This window comes from Hyaena hyaena, unplaced genomic scaffold (assembly GCF_003009895.1).
Source record: "Hyaena hyaena isolate Hyena2069 unplaced genomic scaffold, ASM300989v1 scaffold_170, whole genome shotgun sequence".
Taxonomy (NCBI): Eukaryota; Metazoa; Chordata; class Mammalia; order Carnivora; family Hyaenidae; genus Hyaena; species Hyaena hyaena.
Window position 1 is genome coordinate 1,374,343 of NW_024080802.1, and position 19,269 is coordinate 1,393,611.

Genomic DNA, 19,269 nt, shown 5'->3' on the forward strand with positions numbered 1-19,269 from the left:
AGAATACTTTTTCTTTTTTTTAATGTCTCCAGAGAAGCCAACTCATAAGGCGACTGTGATGCCAGAATATCGTGCAAAATCTGCATGCAACTTGCTGAGCCACTTCATTAGCATCCCTCCATGCCATACTTCTCATTAATCAGAGAACTCATTTCAGCCAGGTGTCAAAGGGTGGCCAAATGGCCAACAGAAGGGGCAGGGTAACAAAGGTGACAGGGTAGGTGGCTCCCCAGAGGGACAGCACGGTAACCGCTGAGAAGCAACAGCCGTGCCGTCCGACCCGGTTTGCAGCTAGCAGAAAAGGCACAGCGTCTTTGGATCAAGTGAAGCCTGCAGACTGTAAGGTGAACAGGCAGCATCACACACAGGAGGTACAGCCAGAGAGAGCAGAGGGTCACCGGAGGGCTGCGCACCCCGCAGGGGAGGACACAGAGCTCAGGGCAAGCTTCGGTGTTCTCAGTAACACTTCTGCACATGGATGGACACGCCATCTGGGAGAAGATTTTTATTGTTGCTGTATTGCTTCGGCTCTTTTGCCTTTTTTAATATAAGAAGCAAAGATCTATATATGGTCTAGATGTAGATATGTAAACACACATACACCGCAAATTGTGCTATTGCAAAACACAGATGCAATGCCTCCACTGAACTCTGCAAAGAATTTTCTTGAATTTATAGCTGATTCCCTTGGCAAAGAATCCTTTGCTTTCACAATTTGGTGGAATATTTTCAGATCACAATGTATCGTTTTGTGTTCAGGACCACTTCGTTACATAGATCAGTGAGGTGGCATGTTTTCCCTTCCTGTGCTCACCAGAAACTGAGTTTTGAATAACGAGAAAATGATGAACTAGGGCACCAATAAAATAGAGAATTCCCCTCCTGATTGGCTTCTGGTGTTTCTTCACCCCACCTTGGGAATTGTCTTTTGTATAGGAAAACATTTTGGTTTCTCTTGGGGGAAACTTAGCAACTACTAGGGTTGCAAAAACCAAATAAATATGTGCTTTTGTTGAAATGCAGAAATCAAAATGGTACTTTTTACCCTCTCATAGAAAGCTCACTTATACTGACACACTGCACCAGCCTCATGCCAACCTATGGCAGATAGACATGTGACATTTCCTTTGCCACATAGACAGTAACAACTCTGCCAGATCTTCTAAGGTTCTCAGTAGTATCATAACGCTCCACACTTCATTTCCCTGGCCTTTATTATGCAACAGCAACTTTTAACACTCATTAAATATGTATGTCGCTGCATATGTTTTCTAGGCCTATAGATTTGTTTTTTAAATAGAAGAATACCAGAGATAGTTCTCCAAAGCTTTGCGTCTTTAGAGAAGTGCCTCTCTTTAGAAATAAAATAATTTTTTTTTAAAAAAAGGAAAAATCATGCCAGAAAAATCAAATCATATGACTCCAGTTGTCTTCTCTGTCAGACCCACGTAATCTTAGGAATATGGTTAATGCCTTTAAATTTGACCAACCTTGTTAAAGCATGGCTGATGTATCTTAACTATTTTGTATCTTAACTATTTTGGCAGGGTCTCCAGTTTTGCCTCACAGGACATGCTCACCAATTTGCTGAGACACTGTCTTAGCCAGGAATACCAAAACCCGGTTTTCAGCCCTCTAATCTTTTGCCCTAGTAAGATGGAGGCCAAGACTCTACAATCCAATCACATTTACTTTCCAAGATATTTTACAGAAGTCCCATTCCACTCTCAGGGGTGACTCTGTTGTCACCACTGTTATTGTCACAAACATGGATGATAATTGTATACTAGCTACCACTCTGAAGTAGCAAACATGCTTGCTGATAAAAGTGTTTCTCTTGGGCCACTCATTCATTGATTTATTTAACAGACAAATATTTATTGAATGACTGTTATGCACCAAGTATTGTTCTAAATGCTAGGGGCACAGGTGTTAGTAAAGTATAATTCCTTCCCTCATAGTCTGCTCAAAGTTGAGGAAGAAAAATGTCATGGAGATTTATAGGGTAGGTCAATACTATAAAACACGTGTTTCCAAAGTGCTCCATTTCAAAGGAGAGGACAAGTGGTTAGTTACACTTTCTGGGAAGGCTTCACAGAGCAGGTGACAGTTTCATATTCAAGGTAAAACTGAAAGGATAAGTGAGGAGGTCGAATATTCATTCCTTCATTCAACAAATATTTATTTAGTGCCTGCTGGAAGGTAGGTGCTGTTCTAAACACTGGGGATACATCAGTGACCGAACAAAAACTTCCTTTTCTTGGGGTGCTGGGGTGGCTCAGTCAGTTAAGCATCTGACCCTTGGTTTTGGCTCAAGTCATGACCTCATAGTTCATGGGATGGAGCCCCACATTGGGCTCTGCATTGACAGCATGGAGCCTGCTTGGAGTTCTCTCTCTTTCTCCCTTTTCTCTGCCCTCCCCTGCTCTCTTCTCTCTCTCTCAAAATAAATAAATAAGCTTTTTAAAAAATCCTGTTCTCATGAAGCATTTATTACAGGGAGAGGAGAGTGATTTAAAAAAAAAAAAACTAAATAGGTAAAATAGATTTCAGGTAATCATAGGATTTATACTTATGAATTTAAAAATAGGGGAGATCAAGAGTGTCAGGAGTGGGAGAGGTTGCAGTTTTCAATAGGTGGCCAAGGAAGCCTTGTCCAGGATGATGACATCTGAGTAGAACCATGAAGGAGGTAAAGGAACAATCCATGCAGATACCTAAGGAAAGAGCATTTCAAACAAAGAGAACAGATGTTCAAAATACCAGGGGCTGGACATGGCTCCCATTTCCAGTGTGGCTGGAGCAGAGTGCAGTGAGGTCTGAGAATTGAGCAGCACCTTAGAAGTTACTCTAAGGACACCTCCAGAATAAGGGCTTTTATTCTGAATTCTTTAGGAAGCCAGTGGAGGATTGGAGAAGAGTGATACTATCTGTCTTCCATTCTGAAAGCACTGAGAATAGACTGTAAGAGGGTAGACGTCAAAGTAGGGAGACCAGTCAGGAGGCTACTGCTGTAATGCAGGCTGGGAATAGGTCATGTTCCAGGAAGGCAGCAGTGAAGGTAGTGAGAATTCATCAATTTCTGGACTGCATTTTGAAGGTAGAGCCACCAGGAGTTATTGATACCTTTGATAAGAATTATGAGAGGAAGGGGGTCAAGTATGTCACCAAAGAGGGGTTTAGCCAAAACTATAAGAATGGAGTTGTCTCCACAGAGCTCACCTCAGTTAAGTAAGTGAGAAAATTTTGAGCATCTCTGTGTATTAGGGTCTGCATGGGTGAGGGAAGGTAATTAAATGCACTGTTTGGCACGAACTATGTGTATCACAAAGAGGCATTTCTCTGCAACTTAATAAGGATAGAACTCCATCCTCAGAAGAGAAAAGACAGAGACAAGCAAGAGAAAATCCCCCAATGATGTCAAAGATTGGATGCAGTCTTCCATCCCCAAGTTTCCAAATGATTCCAAAAAAAAGGTAATAATTAGAGTAGTCAAAGATTATATTAAATGGGCAGGGAACTGAATTACTATATACAAATAAAAATAACAAACTGAGTAAAGTTAATTACAATAGGAATGCATACAGTGGTAAAGTTCTCAAACTGAGATGTAATAGGAGTATATAAATACAAAAGGCCATTGTGCACAGAAAGGAAAACACCTTGAACTGGTTCGAATTGAAAGGCCTGGGTTCTCTTCCTCACATTGACCTTTGGGGAAACTGATTAACTCGTAGCTTTCAAACAAGAATATTTTTACCCCCGGGGTGTGTTCTAAAGAGTAAAGGTTAAATATTACATTGAAGATGGCATTTAAATCTCAGCTTTACTGAGGATAAGAGGTTTCTCCTTTTAAAAAAATTTTACAAATATGACTGCATAATTGAGTAAAAAAATAGGATTTTTTCCCATTGATCTGGTCTTTATTTATTGAGTTCCTACTATGTGCCAGCCACTATTCTAAGCAGTGGGTGTGTACTAATGAACGAGATAGCCACAGACCTGACTTCACAGGGCTTGTTATCTTATAGTAAAGACAAACATTGTACAAGTAACTAGGGGATGAAGCATGAGTTTCCAATAAATCAGGCCCCAGACCACCAAGGATGGAGGGCACACATGCATTCTCTTCTAATATTAAGAGTGTTAGGGGGAAATGTATGATGAAAACTAACTTAAGTTATGAGTGTTGATAGCTTGGAATGGAAAAAATATATATTTAGAATTGTGTTCCTTGGGTTCTCTAAAAACCAATCACCAAAAATGGATTCAATACACAAGCATTTTATTAGGGGGAATGCCTACAAACTGGGAAGAGGTAGAAGAAGGTCGGAAGAGCCATCTGATCCTGATGCACGTCTGACCCCAGTGAAAGAGAGATGGATCTGACAGAGGTTAGGTGGAAACACCCTAGTTTGCCATGCAGTCTAAGGAATTTTTGTTCTTAAACTGAAGTCAGCCAATGTCATCATCCCTGCCATCCTCAGTTACTGGCTGGAAGCTGCCCGTGGGAGGCATGGCCTGTGTGTAAAAGTAGAGACGGTTGTCACAGCACAAGAGACAACAGCTGAGTCTTCAGTGAGGGCTGCTGGGCTCTTGGGGCAGTAACATTCCCTACAGTGGAAGGTCTTTGAGGTGCATTCTCATGGCTGCTGAAAAAAATTTTTTTCTTAAGTATAGTCTTTGTAGTCAGAGATAACCTTGGTTGACTTCAGTCCCGGCTATTTAATAATTTGATGACATTGGGCAAATTACTTGAGTCAATTGTAAAGGTTAAATGAAATAATACCTGTAATATGCACTATACAGTGTCTAGAACATAAACGATGATCAATAAAAATTAGACCTACATTTTCTCCATTTAGCTGTAAAATGTATTCATTTGTTCGACATGCATTTTTGAGGATCTACTATATGCAAGCTATAGCAGGATGAGTATGCAAAGGGCCTAGGACGTAGTCTCTGCCCTCAAAATTGATGTATTAAAAAAATATAAAAACAGGGGCCCCTGAGTGGCTCAGTCTTTTAAGTATCCAACTCTTGATTTTGGCTCAAGTCACGATCTCATGAGATCAGTCTCCATATTGAGCCCCACACTGGGCTTTACACTGACAGCATGATGCCTGCTTGGGAGTCTCTCTCTGCCCCAACTCAAAATAAATAAATAGATAATATAAATATATATTTTAATGTATATCATATTTATTAATTAAAATTAATATATTTATATAATTATAATATATTATATATAAATTAGTTAAACTTGATTAAATTAAAATTAATAAATATTAAATTAAAATTTTATATTTATAAATGTATAAATAAAATTAATATATTTTATATATAAATACATACATATATAATATATATTATATTTTATTGCTTGGGAGTAAAAAGCGCTCCTAAGTAGTAAAATATAATGAGAAGGAAGCAGGATTTTCAGCAGGAGAAAGGAGCATTTATATCTTACTGTATGTATTGTTGCTGAAGTTGATGGCTTGAAAATTCTTAGAGGCAGTTCCACCTTCCCAAGTGTTGTGAGTTTATGATACTTGGATGAATTATGTTGATGTACAATGTGAGGGTTATGCACTATGTCGAAGAAGGGTCTGGAAAGACCGTTGGTGGAGTGTTGTTGGTACATCCTCATTTAATCAGCTTCTTGCCATCTGAATGTCTGGATTTTCCTAATCATTATATTGTGCCTGCCAGCCCTCTTCTCTGAATTGTCTGCATGTTCAACTGGAGAGAGTTGGATGTGTCAGTTTGCCCCTCAGCATGCCTCCCCAAAGCCCCTTCAAGGTCCTCTTAATGACAGGGCAGAACAATTGTATTATTGCTCCAGGCATGTGAATTTGTACTCTGCACATCCAGAGGGTGCCCAACTGAAATCAATTTAGATATGGCTTGATTATACTTCAGTGATGTGGGAACTTTCTTTCTAAGAGTATAGAGTACTCAGTAGGTATTCTAGAGAAATAATTATAATAATAATTAAATGAGGCTCAATTGGAGCTGAGAGAACCAGCTTCAATTCTCAGCGTGATTTACAGACTGGCTCAATGATATTAGGAAATTTATTTGCCCTATGTAGGTCTCACATCCTCATCTGGGAAATCTGTGTGTGCAGGACAGTGGGGGAGGAGGGGGGGAAGAAAGACAACTGTCACTTACTGGGCACCTAAAATTGCCAAGTACTAAGTTAGGAGCTTTGCAGCCATCATTGCAATTAATCATCAAACAACCTTTTGAGACAGAATTACTTATTCATATACACATTCCTTCAACATATTCTTATTAAAAGCCTGCTTTGTACTAGCCACTGAATTAGGTGGAAGATATAAAGATAGTAAATAAACAAAGTTGTTCCCCTTATTATAACATGATCATCATTCACTATTTCAGAGATGAAGACACTGAAAGTTTAAGGAGATGAGCTATACTGACAGTGAGTAGAGATGCCTGAAAAGGTCCTTCTGACTCCAAAATACAGGGCTCTTTCCTTTTCCTCTGTGTTTCTCAACCTTTTTTTTTTTCCATGATAATGAAAGCCTCCCTTCCCCCACAGAGGCTTTCTAGACTTTTTTTTCCTAATTGTTTTCCCCCCACCTCTATGAAATAAATACTAGATTTGTCTCATTGCTTTGAGCCTTAAAATTGTAATATCTAAGAGGGGCGCCTGGGTGGCTTAGTCGGTTAAGCGTCCGACTTTCGCTTAGGTCATGATCTCGCGGTTCGTGGGTTCGAGCCCCGCGTTGGGCTCTGTGCTGACTGCCAGCTCAGAGCCTGGAGCCTGTTTCAGAGTCTGTGACTCCCTCTCTCTCTGACCCTCCCCTGCTCATGCTGTCTCTCTCTCTCTCTCTCTCCTAGAAATAAATAAAATATTAAAAAAAAATTTTTTTATTGTAATATCTAAGAAATTTTCACCCCATTGAATGTGATAGTCCCCCTGTTGGGAATGAATGCTCTACATCACATTCTTTGTATCTTTATAGGCCACCAATTCTTTTCCAGGCCCTATGACCGTTGGAGTTTTAAAAAAAAAGAAAAGGTATGAGATGACACATGGTTCTTATTCTCAAAGAACTTAGAATCTAGCTCACACCATCAGGCTTACAAAGCTCCTAGCCACAAGATCCCATGATTCCTGTTCTTCACACATTTAGGATTACTAGACAGAAATTGCAAGGAGAAAAATGAACTGTCTAGATCTAGTAAACAAGAAAAGGTTTTCCTGTTCCAGGTTACTGAGTAACCATGTGGTGATTGCCGAGTCTCCCAATCTAAGGGAATGAATCTGTTAGCAACTACATTTGGCTCACAAATGGGCTTATCATAAATAATATACACTCCTCTTGTATCACTCACCTCCACATTAATGACACTGAATGGGCACCATTAGGGGCTCTTCTTTTATTCAGAAGAAAGGATTTTGATGAACCCATTGCTTACAGACAGAAGGGGAAAAAAAGCAATTCAAAACCACAATTTGAAATTAAACCTTCTGTGGTCTGAACAAGCATGATTGTCAGTTCTTTTATGTGTTTCCAATGTTGCCACAATTAATATTTTAAAAGGAGCTTCACCAGTGAAATATTTAGCAACAGATATCTTAATATTCTTTCCTGGTAGCCACATTCCATTGCTCAGCAAAGCAGAGGGAGCCCCATCAAAGTGGCAATGGTCCTGCCGGAGGGAAACGGGTGTATGACTATAGGGGCTTATACTTGAGCCTCTGCAAAGCCCTTCTGCCTTCACCTCTCAGAGTGATGCCCAGGATTCTGAAGAACTAACTCTTCTCTCTGCCCTCCACCAGGCTTATGCCTCGCACCCTGGGGGATAACCACAGTTATTTATAGATAATCCCCTCTTGGAAAGGTCAGATTTTATGATGTGTTTATGACCCTCTCTGACCAAATAAGTTCACTTGCATCAATTTCTCTGCTGGTAAAGGTGGGAATAGTTTTAAACAGATTCAATTCATTTCTAAAGCTCTGTGCCTGGTGAAGGCAAGAAAGGCCAGCACCAAAAGCTGAAAAGAAGTTAACATTTTAAAGCCTGTATTTGCTCCTCCTAGCTCCTCTTTACCTGGTTAGGAAGGTTTACCTGTCTCTAGCCACAGCTTTTCACTCATGCAGAAAGGTCTTGAGAGAGGATTCTCTGTACCCTGGCCACTTACCCTGTCTTAAACTGGCCAGCGAGAAAGTCAAGTGTCACTATCAGATTATGAACATGTACTGGGGATGGATGTGGAATCCTGGTGGCCATCCCCAGACTGAGTCAAAAAGCAGCCTCTGGGGCTGAGAAGTTCAGGCAATTGAGCTTCCAACTGTGGCTCAGGTCATGATCTCACTGTTCATGAGTTTCAGCCCCACATTGGGCTCTCTGCTGTCAATGCAAAGCCCACTTCATATCCTCTGTTCCCCTCTCTTGCCCCTCCACTGCCTGCACTCTTAAAAATTAAATAAACATTTCTTTTTTAAAAAGGCAGTCTTTCGGAATGGACTGGGCCTGTGCTTTGCTTATAGATGTCACATCCATGGCTTCACTGCCCACTTCCACGTGTTTCTCTCCTATCCCTCTCATATCTCCTCTCATGCAAGCTCCAGACCCACATTTGCAACTCATAGCTTCACATTTGGGGAACATCAAACCCTTTATATCTAAAACTAAGATAAAACTCTCAAATTCATGCGCCACAAAACAAATCCACACACTTCTGTTTCTACAAAAGGCATCGTCATTCCGGTCTCCTCAGCTCAAGAACCTGGAGTATCCTTTGATTCCCTCTTCCAGCCCTCCTGTCTCCTGCTTAGCTAACAGTAGTGCTTCCCTCCCTGGCCCTTGACACTCACCACTGTAGTGTCTCCTCTTCATTGAATCCAGAAAGTAGTTGAAGGCCTTCACCTGTTCCTTTGATGCTGTCCCTGTCCCATCTCCTCCAGAGCTGGGGCCATCCATTACTCTCATCTCTTTAGATTCTCCTTCTCCTCCCAACTCCCTGTTAATAGGACTTACTGAGTCTCTACTGCACCCTGGCCTTGTCATTCACTGCCAGAGCTCTTTAATCTTCCCTAAAATTGGAAATAACATCTTCCTCGCAGGGACGTGGTGAGTAGACTTCAAAATAACTAGTCTGGTTCATTGTAGGCACTTAAATTCACACATTCAACAAAACCCTTATTAGTTTCCAAACACTGAGCTAGGCATTAGGAATAATATCAATAACATTTATTCACTACCAGCCAGCCACTGTTCTAAGTGCTTTTTACAGATTAATTCACTTAATAATCACAGCAAACAGTTAAAATCATTTTTGATTGTACAAGCAGTAATAATGATTACTTCTAGATGAGGAGGCAAAGGTGTGGAGAGAGTAAGGTCAAATCAAAGTCAAACCGAGACAGGTCTTAACCACTGCACATACTTTCTCTAAGAATGTCTCAGTCTCTAGCTTCTCGTTTTCTATAGACAAGTAAATAATTACAACATGGTGGGGCGCCTGGATGGCTCAGTGAGTTAAGCATCCAACTTCAGCTCAGATGATGATCTTGTGGTCCATGAGTTAGAGCCCTGCGTTGGGCTTTGTGCTGACAGCTCAGAGCCTGGAGCCTGCTTCAGATTCTGTGTCTCCCTCTCTCTCTGCCCCTCCCCTGCTCTCTCTCTCTCTCTCTCTCTGTCTCAAAAATAAAAATAAAACACTAAAAATTTTTTAATAAAAAATAAAATAAACAATATCCTTGAAATGCCAAGACTTCATTACATTCAACCTTGTGTTAGATTTTAATATACATTTAAAACATGCATATAAAATATACATATGCATAGATATGTATATACATTTTTATGCATACGTGTCACTTCTACTGGACATCAAGTTCCTTGGAAACAAAGCCTCTTTTGTGTATTTATGCAAGACACGATGATAAAATTGTGCTCAATGGAGATGCAGAAACTAGGCGTCTTCACAGACTCCTATATCACTCATATCTCTGCTCTTCCCTCCATTCCACTCACCCCAAATTCTATCCTTACTTTCTGTTAAACAGCTCTTGTGTCACCCACTCCTCTCTATACCCACCACCCCAGCTTTAGTTCAAGCCATCATCTTCTGTTACCTTAAATCTTGCACTCCTTAAATTGACAACTTTTACTGTAAAGGGCCAGATAGTACATTTCTCTGACTTTGTGGGCCATACAGTCTGGATTGCTACTACTCAGCTCTACCCAGGTAACATGAAAGCCACATAAACAGATAGGTGTGACTGTGTTCCAATAAAACTTTATTTATAAAAACAGTTGCTAGGCCAAATTTGCTTGGCAATAGTTTGTCAACTCCTAGTTTAAATAGATACCAAATTGTTCCCAGCCCTTGCCCTCAAATCTGCCATATAGGTAGTCAAAATGATGTTTCTAACTGTAATTCTGGTCATGTTCCCCAAAGACCCATCATGAACTGACCTTTGCCTTTATTAAAAATCTTATTTCCTTCCATGCCCTTCCCTACCACTCCACTTCCAGTCTCCCTATGATTCATCTGACAATCCCAACTCATCTTCCAAAGTCTAGCTCAGAACTCAATTCTTCTATAATGTCCTCCCTGTCCACCACCACCAAAGCTAGTTATAGGTTCTTTTCCTCTATGTCTATACTTAGCATGAGCTTCTTTGAATTTAAAAGTATCACAAATTGAAATTACCAAATTTGTTTGGAAACATAGTAGTGTCATCTAATAGACAGGTAGCTTTTTGCAAAGAGCAGGATTATCACATCTACCTCTGTATCCTCCATTTTCTGGTACATATACACATTCAACAAATATTCTCTGCTTGTACAATAGTTGTTCCCAACTGAGAAATGCAGCCACTTTTCAAGACCCAAAGATATGTTTCTCTCAGTGTTAGGGAATATCAGGCCAAGAAGTCACAGAGTGGCTGAAGATAAAATGCAGCCACCTATGATTCTGTTCAGGAAGTAGAGAGCAGTTCTTTGTGGAATACTCAGAACAGTGTGAGGCCATAATTGCCTTTTCATTCATTTTCAAAAAGAATGGAAAATCTCACGTCTTGCCAAGTGGCCTTGTAGATATTTCCTCATCCAGATTAACTACTCAGCAAAACCAAGTTGTGGGTAGGCACTAAAAGAGATTAACTTGAATGGGGTGGCAAGCTGATCACATTTGTTGGTGCTGAGTTTACAAGAAAAGGGAAGAAAGAAGTCAAGGAAAGGACAGTGAGTTCGCCCAAGATAAAACAGAATGGAGGAAACTATTTTGTTCCTATCTAAAGGCTGTGACTTTTGTCATACACGTCCATAAAGGGGAATGATAAAGGCAATGAAAATTAGAAGAGCTCTTAGCAGTTGTTTTTTTTATTCATGGTATACACAGGAATCTCATTCAATTTATCTGTCTCCCAGTCTCTCTCTGTCTTCCTCTTCTCTCTCTCTCTCTCTCTCTCTCTCGTGTGTGTGTGTATGTGTGTGTGTGTGTGTGTGTGTGTGTGTGTGAATGATAGACCAGGCAGATAAGAGCATAACATGACCTTGGGAGAGAGATCAAATCTCTTTCTGTATAAGATGGATGCACACAAACCAGTCACAGATATATTCTTTTTTCCTTTGAGCAGTGCCTCTAAAGAGAAAAAATATATACAGGGCAGGGGCAGAGGATTCACAGTGAAAACCACCAGAGACACTTATACAACACAAGTACATCCACTGAGATAGGTTCATTACAAAGCTCCTATCCATAGAAGTTACATCCTTGCACTCTTTTCTAAGTTATGAATTCTGTGTATCTCCAGGCATGTAAATGTCAAGACTTGAAAACTAACTCTTAACACTGCTCTTAGATTATAGAAGAAAAAAGTCAGAGAAATAAAAAGTCATGTCTATCTTTGGGTATGAATTTTTTTTTCTCTACAAGTTGGTTGCTTTGTAGAGTATAGGATGTCCATGTTCTGCACCACCTCTTCATACAGTGAAGGGCAAACTCAGCAGCTTATCAATTGATTAGGACAGAGAACTATATTGAGAATTCAAGCACACAAATATCCAGACTTTCTATAGTGGTGAAATTACTCGGATGACTCTTTAGTCTCTCATCTAAATGCTATGAAAATAGAACCATGTCACCATTTTATCCAGCTATAATGGAGGGATTACTTTAAATAAGCAACACTTATTTCTTAGTCTTCACTGCATGCCTGAGAATGTGGTTCAAGTGCCAGGTAACTGACATAGGAAAGAACCATTGCTCATGGACCATCTTTACTGTAAGATTCAGCCAGAGGAAAAGTAAATCTGGAATGCACTCTTTGAACCTTGTTGCATAGCTAAACAAATAAGCTTTACATGAAAAAAGTGAAGACGAGAGATACCAGTACACAGATCATACAGTGATCCACTAATGGTACTGACACCAAGGGAGGACTAGGAATTGGAGCTAATTTTTTTCTTCTGGCCTCATTAGTCTATTTCTAAGGAACCTTAGGTTAATTTACATTAACCTCAGTAAACCTCTGTTTACTAATCTATAAAGTAGAACACTTAATTTCTCTGCCTAATTCACGGGTTTATGGAGATAATTAAATCACAAATATGTGTGAAAGTGCTGTAAGATATCATATCAAGTGCTGTGTGAAACCTGGAAGATATCATAAAGGTGATACAAATATGAGAATTGTTGCTGTTGTTTTTACCAATGCATTACAAAGAAGAAATGATCAACGTAAATAAGAAAATTCAGGTGTTATCAGCCTTTCACCTCAGTGATAATCAGGAATAAGCCTCCTGTATACTTGGATGGGCAAGTATCGGCATAAAGATGCAACTAGTCCATCCATTATGTAAGATAGAGAATAGGTGACTTATGGGGTCTCTTCCAACTTTGAGATTGCAGTAGGATTCCAAATATCAATGTCTCCTGAAATATCTTGTTCCCATGGGGTGGCCACTTTTGTTAAGAGTGTTTTTATGAATGTGAGGGAGAAGCTGCCTTTTAATTACCCCCACCCACCACTTCCTAGATTACAACAGGAATAGGTATGGGGGAACCAACATTATTGAAGTTTAATTAACCATCACCTTCTCCTGAAGTATTCTGTGCTCCTCACTACCACCTCTAGATTGAAATTCTGAGCTCTGTTTGCTTCCTTTCACTGCCCTTTCCTGGTTTTCTTCCTAACTTGAGGAGCACTCCGTTGCAGTCTCCTTTTCTGGCTCTTTTTCCATAATACCCCTTAGATATTGGCATTCCCTAAAGCTCTGTGTGACCTTCTCTCTTCACACCTGAAAGTTATCACTGAGTGATTGTGACTATGCATATGTGATGAATACGACCGACAGGATGATAACTGACAAATTTTTAACTGCCAGGTACATCATCTCAGTCTTGTGCTTCCACCTACCTATGAAACACTTCCATATGGTATAAGTATCTTCATATCTGGCATTCCCTAAATTTGAAGCTTTATCTCCCACTGTGGACTCCATGTGCCCTAAGATTCAGACAGACATCAAATTTTAGTGAGAAAGACCTGAATACTAGCTCCAGATGAACCCAGATTTAAGTCCTAGCTCCACTGTTTACTGGCTGTATAAAAACAGCCAACTTACCCAGACTGAGCCTCCTGTTCCTAACATATGAAGTATTTGTTGTGAGAATTAAGTAAGGCCATATATGTTAACCTTGCTCAACCCCTAACACAACTCAGTTGCTTAACAAATATCAATTCCTTTATTTTCCTCTTCAGAAATGTTCCATTACTTAAATTTTCTTAAACATGCCGAGATTTATTTTCCACATAACTGTGTTGTTGTGCATACTTGTTCTTTTGCCTAGAATGCCCTCTCTTTACCACCCAGTCTTCATGCCTGCCAGGCAAACTATTACACAACTCTTAAGAATGTAGTTTTCTGGAAATATTTCCTCGATAAGACCTCATTGTAGTCAGAGCCAGGTACTTCTTCTTCCAGGCCCTGGAAGCATTTTATTTCTAAGTCTATTACTTTATATCCTAAATGGTTATTTATATCTGTCTCCCTTGCTAAGATGTGAGCTCATTGAGAGTTCCATGTACTCAAAATCAAGCACTGGATATCATAATTCCAAGGAATAGTTCACATAAATTCAAACCACTGAGATAATACAGACTACATTAATAAATATTACAGGGGCATCTGGGTGGCTCAGTCAGTTGAGAGTCCAACTCTTGATTTCAGCTCAGGTCAGGATCTCATGATTCATGGGTTTGAGCCCCAGCTTGGGCTCCACGCTGTTAGAGCCTGCTTAGGGATCTCTCTCTCATTCTCTCTCTCTCTCTCTCTCTCTTCCTTCCCCTCCCTCTCTCTCTACACCTCCCCTGCTTGAGCTCTCTCTCTCTCAAAATAAATAAATACTAATTTAAAAAAGAATAAATAAATGAATAAGTATTATATTGCTCAAACTACATTTGGTAGAAACATCATTTAGATGGTACTATTCATTTATTCAGTTTTCATAGTAAGTACTGGAAACACAAAAGATAACCTAGATATTGTGCTCATCCTCTGGTATTGAGAGTAAGATCTTATATGTGCAAAGATTTACATTTTAAGTTAAAATAAAAATTTTATTTTTATTTATTTGGTTTTTGCAAAAAGTTGTGTAAATGTTACATGAATTTTAAGTTTCTCTTTAGATTAACTAGGTTCAGCACCAGGAAGAAAGACTTGTACTACTTGTATATCTCAGAACATTTTTACAAACAAGTGGCTGAGGGGCACATGGGGACTCAGTTGGTTGAGCATCTGACTCTTGATCTCAGCTCGGGTCATGATCTCACTGTTCATGTGATTGAGTCCCATGTTGGGCTCTGTCCTGACAGCAAGGAGCCTGCTTGAGATTCTATCTCTCCCTCTCTCTGCCCCTCCCCCGCTGCTCACACATGCTCGCTCTCGCTCTTGCTCTCTCTCTCTCTCAGAATAAATAAACATAAAAAAATAAATTAGAAGAAAGAAACAAGTGCTTGAAATCCAGTAAGGAAACTTACTGGCTCAAGTAAATGTATGCCCAGTAAAGAGCAGACATTACAGTAGGTTAATCAAACAAGTCAATCATGTCATCAAGGACCTAGATTATTTTCTTCTCCCCAGCTTCCTAATTGCAAGATAATTATCAATAGTAAATAGGGCTGAATGCTCTCTTTTTCACATGAAGAAAAAAATAAAGTGTCCTTCATGGAACAAAAGTTCTTCCTCAATCTGATTGTTCAAAGGAGCTCACAAATTCAACACTGAACCAGTAACTGGCTCCAGAGGAAAGTCATGGAATGATTGACTTAGCTCTGGGTTCTTAAAGCAGTCATTACCAAAGGGAATGGTATTCTATGTTTGAATAGAGCAAATCATACTCTATCTTGGAGCTGAATTTTAATTGCACTAATGTTACATAATGGAAGAGAGTGAAAAATTATTAAGTCAAAGGCAATATCCATGTACTACACTATATATTTAAGTCAGGAGAGAAGGGAAGAGAAAGTGATGGTGAATCTTTAGTATACACAGAGGTCCAGGAAAGCCTCTGTTTAATAGTTTATTACTGGTTATGTATTATAAAGGAAATGGAAATACACTTAAAAGGTTTTTTGCTTGATTAATTTGCTTAGTGTTTCTTCCTTCCAATAAAATACATTTTCAGAGTATATAGAGGTTTTCCTTTTTCTTTTTTTAACTAAAAAAATAATGGGCACTTAGAGTTCCCAACATTATTTTGACTCCAGAGTTCTCTCTTTATTAGTTATATCAAATGTCTGAATTAGTCATCTTAATATTAAAAGTAAGTATCACAATGTCCCACCCATCTGTGATAGCTTATTCACTGGAAAATGCCTTTTCAAAAACTTTAAGAAGAGTTTTTCTATTTAGTCAGGAAAGTGTTCTCTTTCTTTCACATCCTTCTCCAATATCAATAAATTTGAACATTTTAAAACTGATTAATTGGTTGCTTTAATTTTTTTTTCATTTTATTCCTAGGAGAGAGAGAGAGACAGCGTGAGCAGGGGAGGGTCAGAGAGAGAGGGAGATACAGACTCTGAAACAGGCTCCAGGCTCTGAGCTGGCAGTCAGCACAGAGCACGACGCGGGGCTCGAACCCACGAACCGCGAGATCATGACCTAAGCGAAAGTCGGACGCTTAACCGACTAAGCCACCCAGGCGCCCCTGGTTGCTTTAATTTCTCAGGAACACTGCTAGCAAGAGGGGAAAAACTGTAACCCTTGGAGAAATTAAATAATAAAGAATCAAGAAAATGAAAATTTACCCCTTATATAAAGAACTAGCCTTTCTCTTACCCCAACTCAAACCTGACCACCACCAATAAAGCCTACATGTGCACACGTGTGCACACACACACACACACACTCACACCCATGAAGCCTCTGAGAATGAGAATAGAATGAGGTATTGATTCTCCAAACTCAAAGCATAGCATTTTCTGGCTTTATGAGTATGCAACTGTTCATTTGCAGAAGAAGGAATGGAAACTACCAGGCCAGTTTGAGTCACCCTATTTGGGGTGTGCATTCTATGGCTGAGGTCCTAAGGTTACAAAGTTGGTGGGAGTTAGAATGAGAAAGATATCAAATATCTCAACAGTTCCTCTTTTCTATTAAGTGCCTTTGGAAAGTCACTACTATTAAATGCAGGCTGTGACCCCCATGAAGACCTCATATAAATGACCTAGGGTTTATTCTTTAACTTTCATTCTCCTTATGACTGCTTAATTGTTATCAATTATCAGTTCTCACTGTTCCCTGGAACAATGCTTCTGTTTCTAAAAAAGAACATTTACCAATAACAAGGTCTAAGGGTGCCAGGTTTCAGGTTTCCAGCTGGGTGTTATCATTCACTCATTCTGTTTTCTGCTATTTATGTTCTAGCCTTGACCCAGGCTAGTATATCAGGGTAGGGAGTCATCTCAGCTTTCTCACATCTCGATTGTGAAAGACGCAGACTAGACTTAGCCATGAGATTCATTCTGTAGGAATCTAGACAGGCTGCTACTGCTGCAGAAGGAGCACAGAGCTATGGTTTTCAGAAAAGGACTCCAGCCCATAGACAGTTATAATCTGTATTCTCCTGAGAGGGAAGGAACAATTTTCTCCCATTGTAACTATCAGACAAGCTTAGACAGACTTTCCTGCTCAAGGCCAGTTCCCTCATCTTAAGTGTGCAGACTCTTTAATCATAGAATTGAATGTCCTCACAGAGCCATATCAGGCTAAGAAAGTCTACCAATGCATGTCAGAAGGCATTGCCTTACCTTAGTGCACAGCCTGGCATTTCACAGAAGCAATATAGGATATATCCCACAGGGGTCTTTTGTGAAGTATTAAATGAGCTCATCTAGGTGAAGCTCTAGAACAATGTCTGGGTAAGTGCTTAATTATTATTATTATGACATGAGGCAGCCTAGTATTACAGAAAGAATAGTGTTCTGAATAGCAAGAGATCTGGGTTTGTCTCCTGGCTCTAATAAATTCTACTTGTATGGTATTGGAGAAGTAACTCAAGCTCTCTGAACTTCAAACTCCTGATCTAGAAAACAGGAGTAATTTAAACACTGAAAAATGACAATTTTTCAGTGGATGATAGGATCAAGAAATAGAGGTTTCAAGAGCCTTTAATGACCCTGAAGTGTAGTATAAATTTTAACGATTGTAGACTGCAAACATATGAAGGCGGAGACTTTGTTTAGTATCAAGTCAAGTGTCTGTTTACAGAACAAGCAACTCAACAATATTTGCTACATGAATCATAGTTTCCTTAGCGGCATCACCGTCATGGCCACCATTATCCCCTCTCACTTGAATTTACTCTTCCTTCTCTAATTTTGTTTTCATTCATTTAATCAAAGCTTGATAGTTGGCTGATAATGTCAGTAAGGGATATGCCCATTGGTATGTAATAACTACTCAACTTTTATTTATTTGAAAACTTGTTTTATATTTGCTACTACAATATAATGTCAGTAACGCCATGGGGCACATTATAACTTTTCAAAAGTACATCCCATATATTATCGTATTTAATCCTCACTACAAGTCTGTGAAGTAGGTATTTTTATTATTGTCCTTACTTTATAGGTGAGGAAATTGACATTTAAAAAAGTGGAAATCGGGGCACCTGGGTGGCTCAGTCGGTTAAACATGCAACTTCAGCTCAGGTCATGATCTCACGGTTCATGGGTTGTTGGAGCCCTGCATTGGGCTCTGTGCTGACAGCTAGCTCAGAGCCTGGAGTCTGCTTTGGATTCTGTGTCTCCCTCCTTCCCCTCCTCACACTGTCTCTCTCTCTCTCTCTCCCTCTCTTTCTCTCTCAGAAATAAATAAAACATTAAATTTTTTTAAATAAATAAGAAAACTGGAAATCAGTTCACAGTGTAGCATCATGGTTACAAGCACAACACTGTAAAACCAGACTCCCTAAAATTCAAATTCTAGCTCTGCCGTGTACTTCTGTGTGACCTTAGGCAACTTATTTAAACTCTCTGGTGCCTCAGTTTCCTCACCTACAAAATGGAAGGAATAAAAAGTGACTGAAAGAATTAATTAAGCCAAAATATGTAAAATATTTAAACAAGCTATGCCTTTCTAAATGAATATTAGCTAGTATCAAAATCTAATGTGATATTCAATGTCTACAACAGCATCAACTCAGTTTATTTTTCCAGACTGCTGTCTCCTCTGTCTTTCCACACATCTTGTTCTCCAGCCATCTTCATCCACAGCAGACCTAACATTATGCATACCCTGTTATAGACGCTTGATAAGTACTTGTTGAAAAATAAATGAAGGAAAGAAGGTAAGCTCATAAGAAGAGAGGAAAGAAAGCAAGATGGAAAGGAGGAAAGGGAGGGAATTGTGAAAGGGCAGGGAAGGGAGGCAGAAAGGAGACTTTAGCCATTCCATCTTTCTCCGTTAAAGCCATTATGGAATTTTCATTTTCCACAAGGAGTATAAAGTATAATGAACTTTTGTAGAGTCACAAAACCACAACTTTTTTTTTCTGCATCTAGTTTGACATGCCTTTTCCAAATTACTTCTGTTTATCTCTATATTGCCACTATAGAGTCTTTTTTCTTCCATCATAAACTCCCTTTGAGTGCTTTCCAAGATATTTTGATATGTATTGCAACATGGTGAGATGCCATTGAATTAGCTTAATTTCTATTCTTGGCATATATGCATAAACAGAACTGGTATCACTTAGAGCATTTTCAAAAGTTT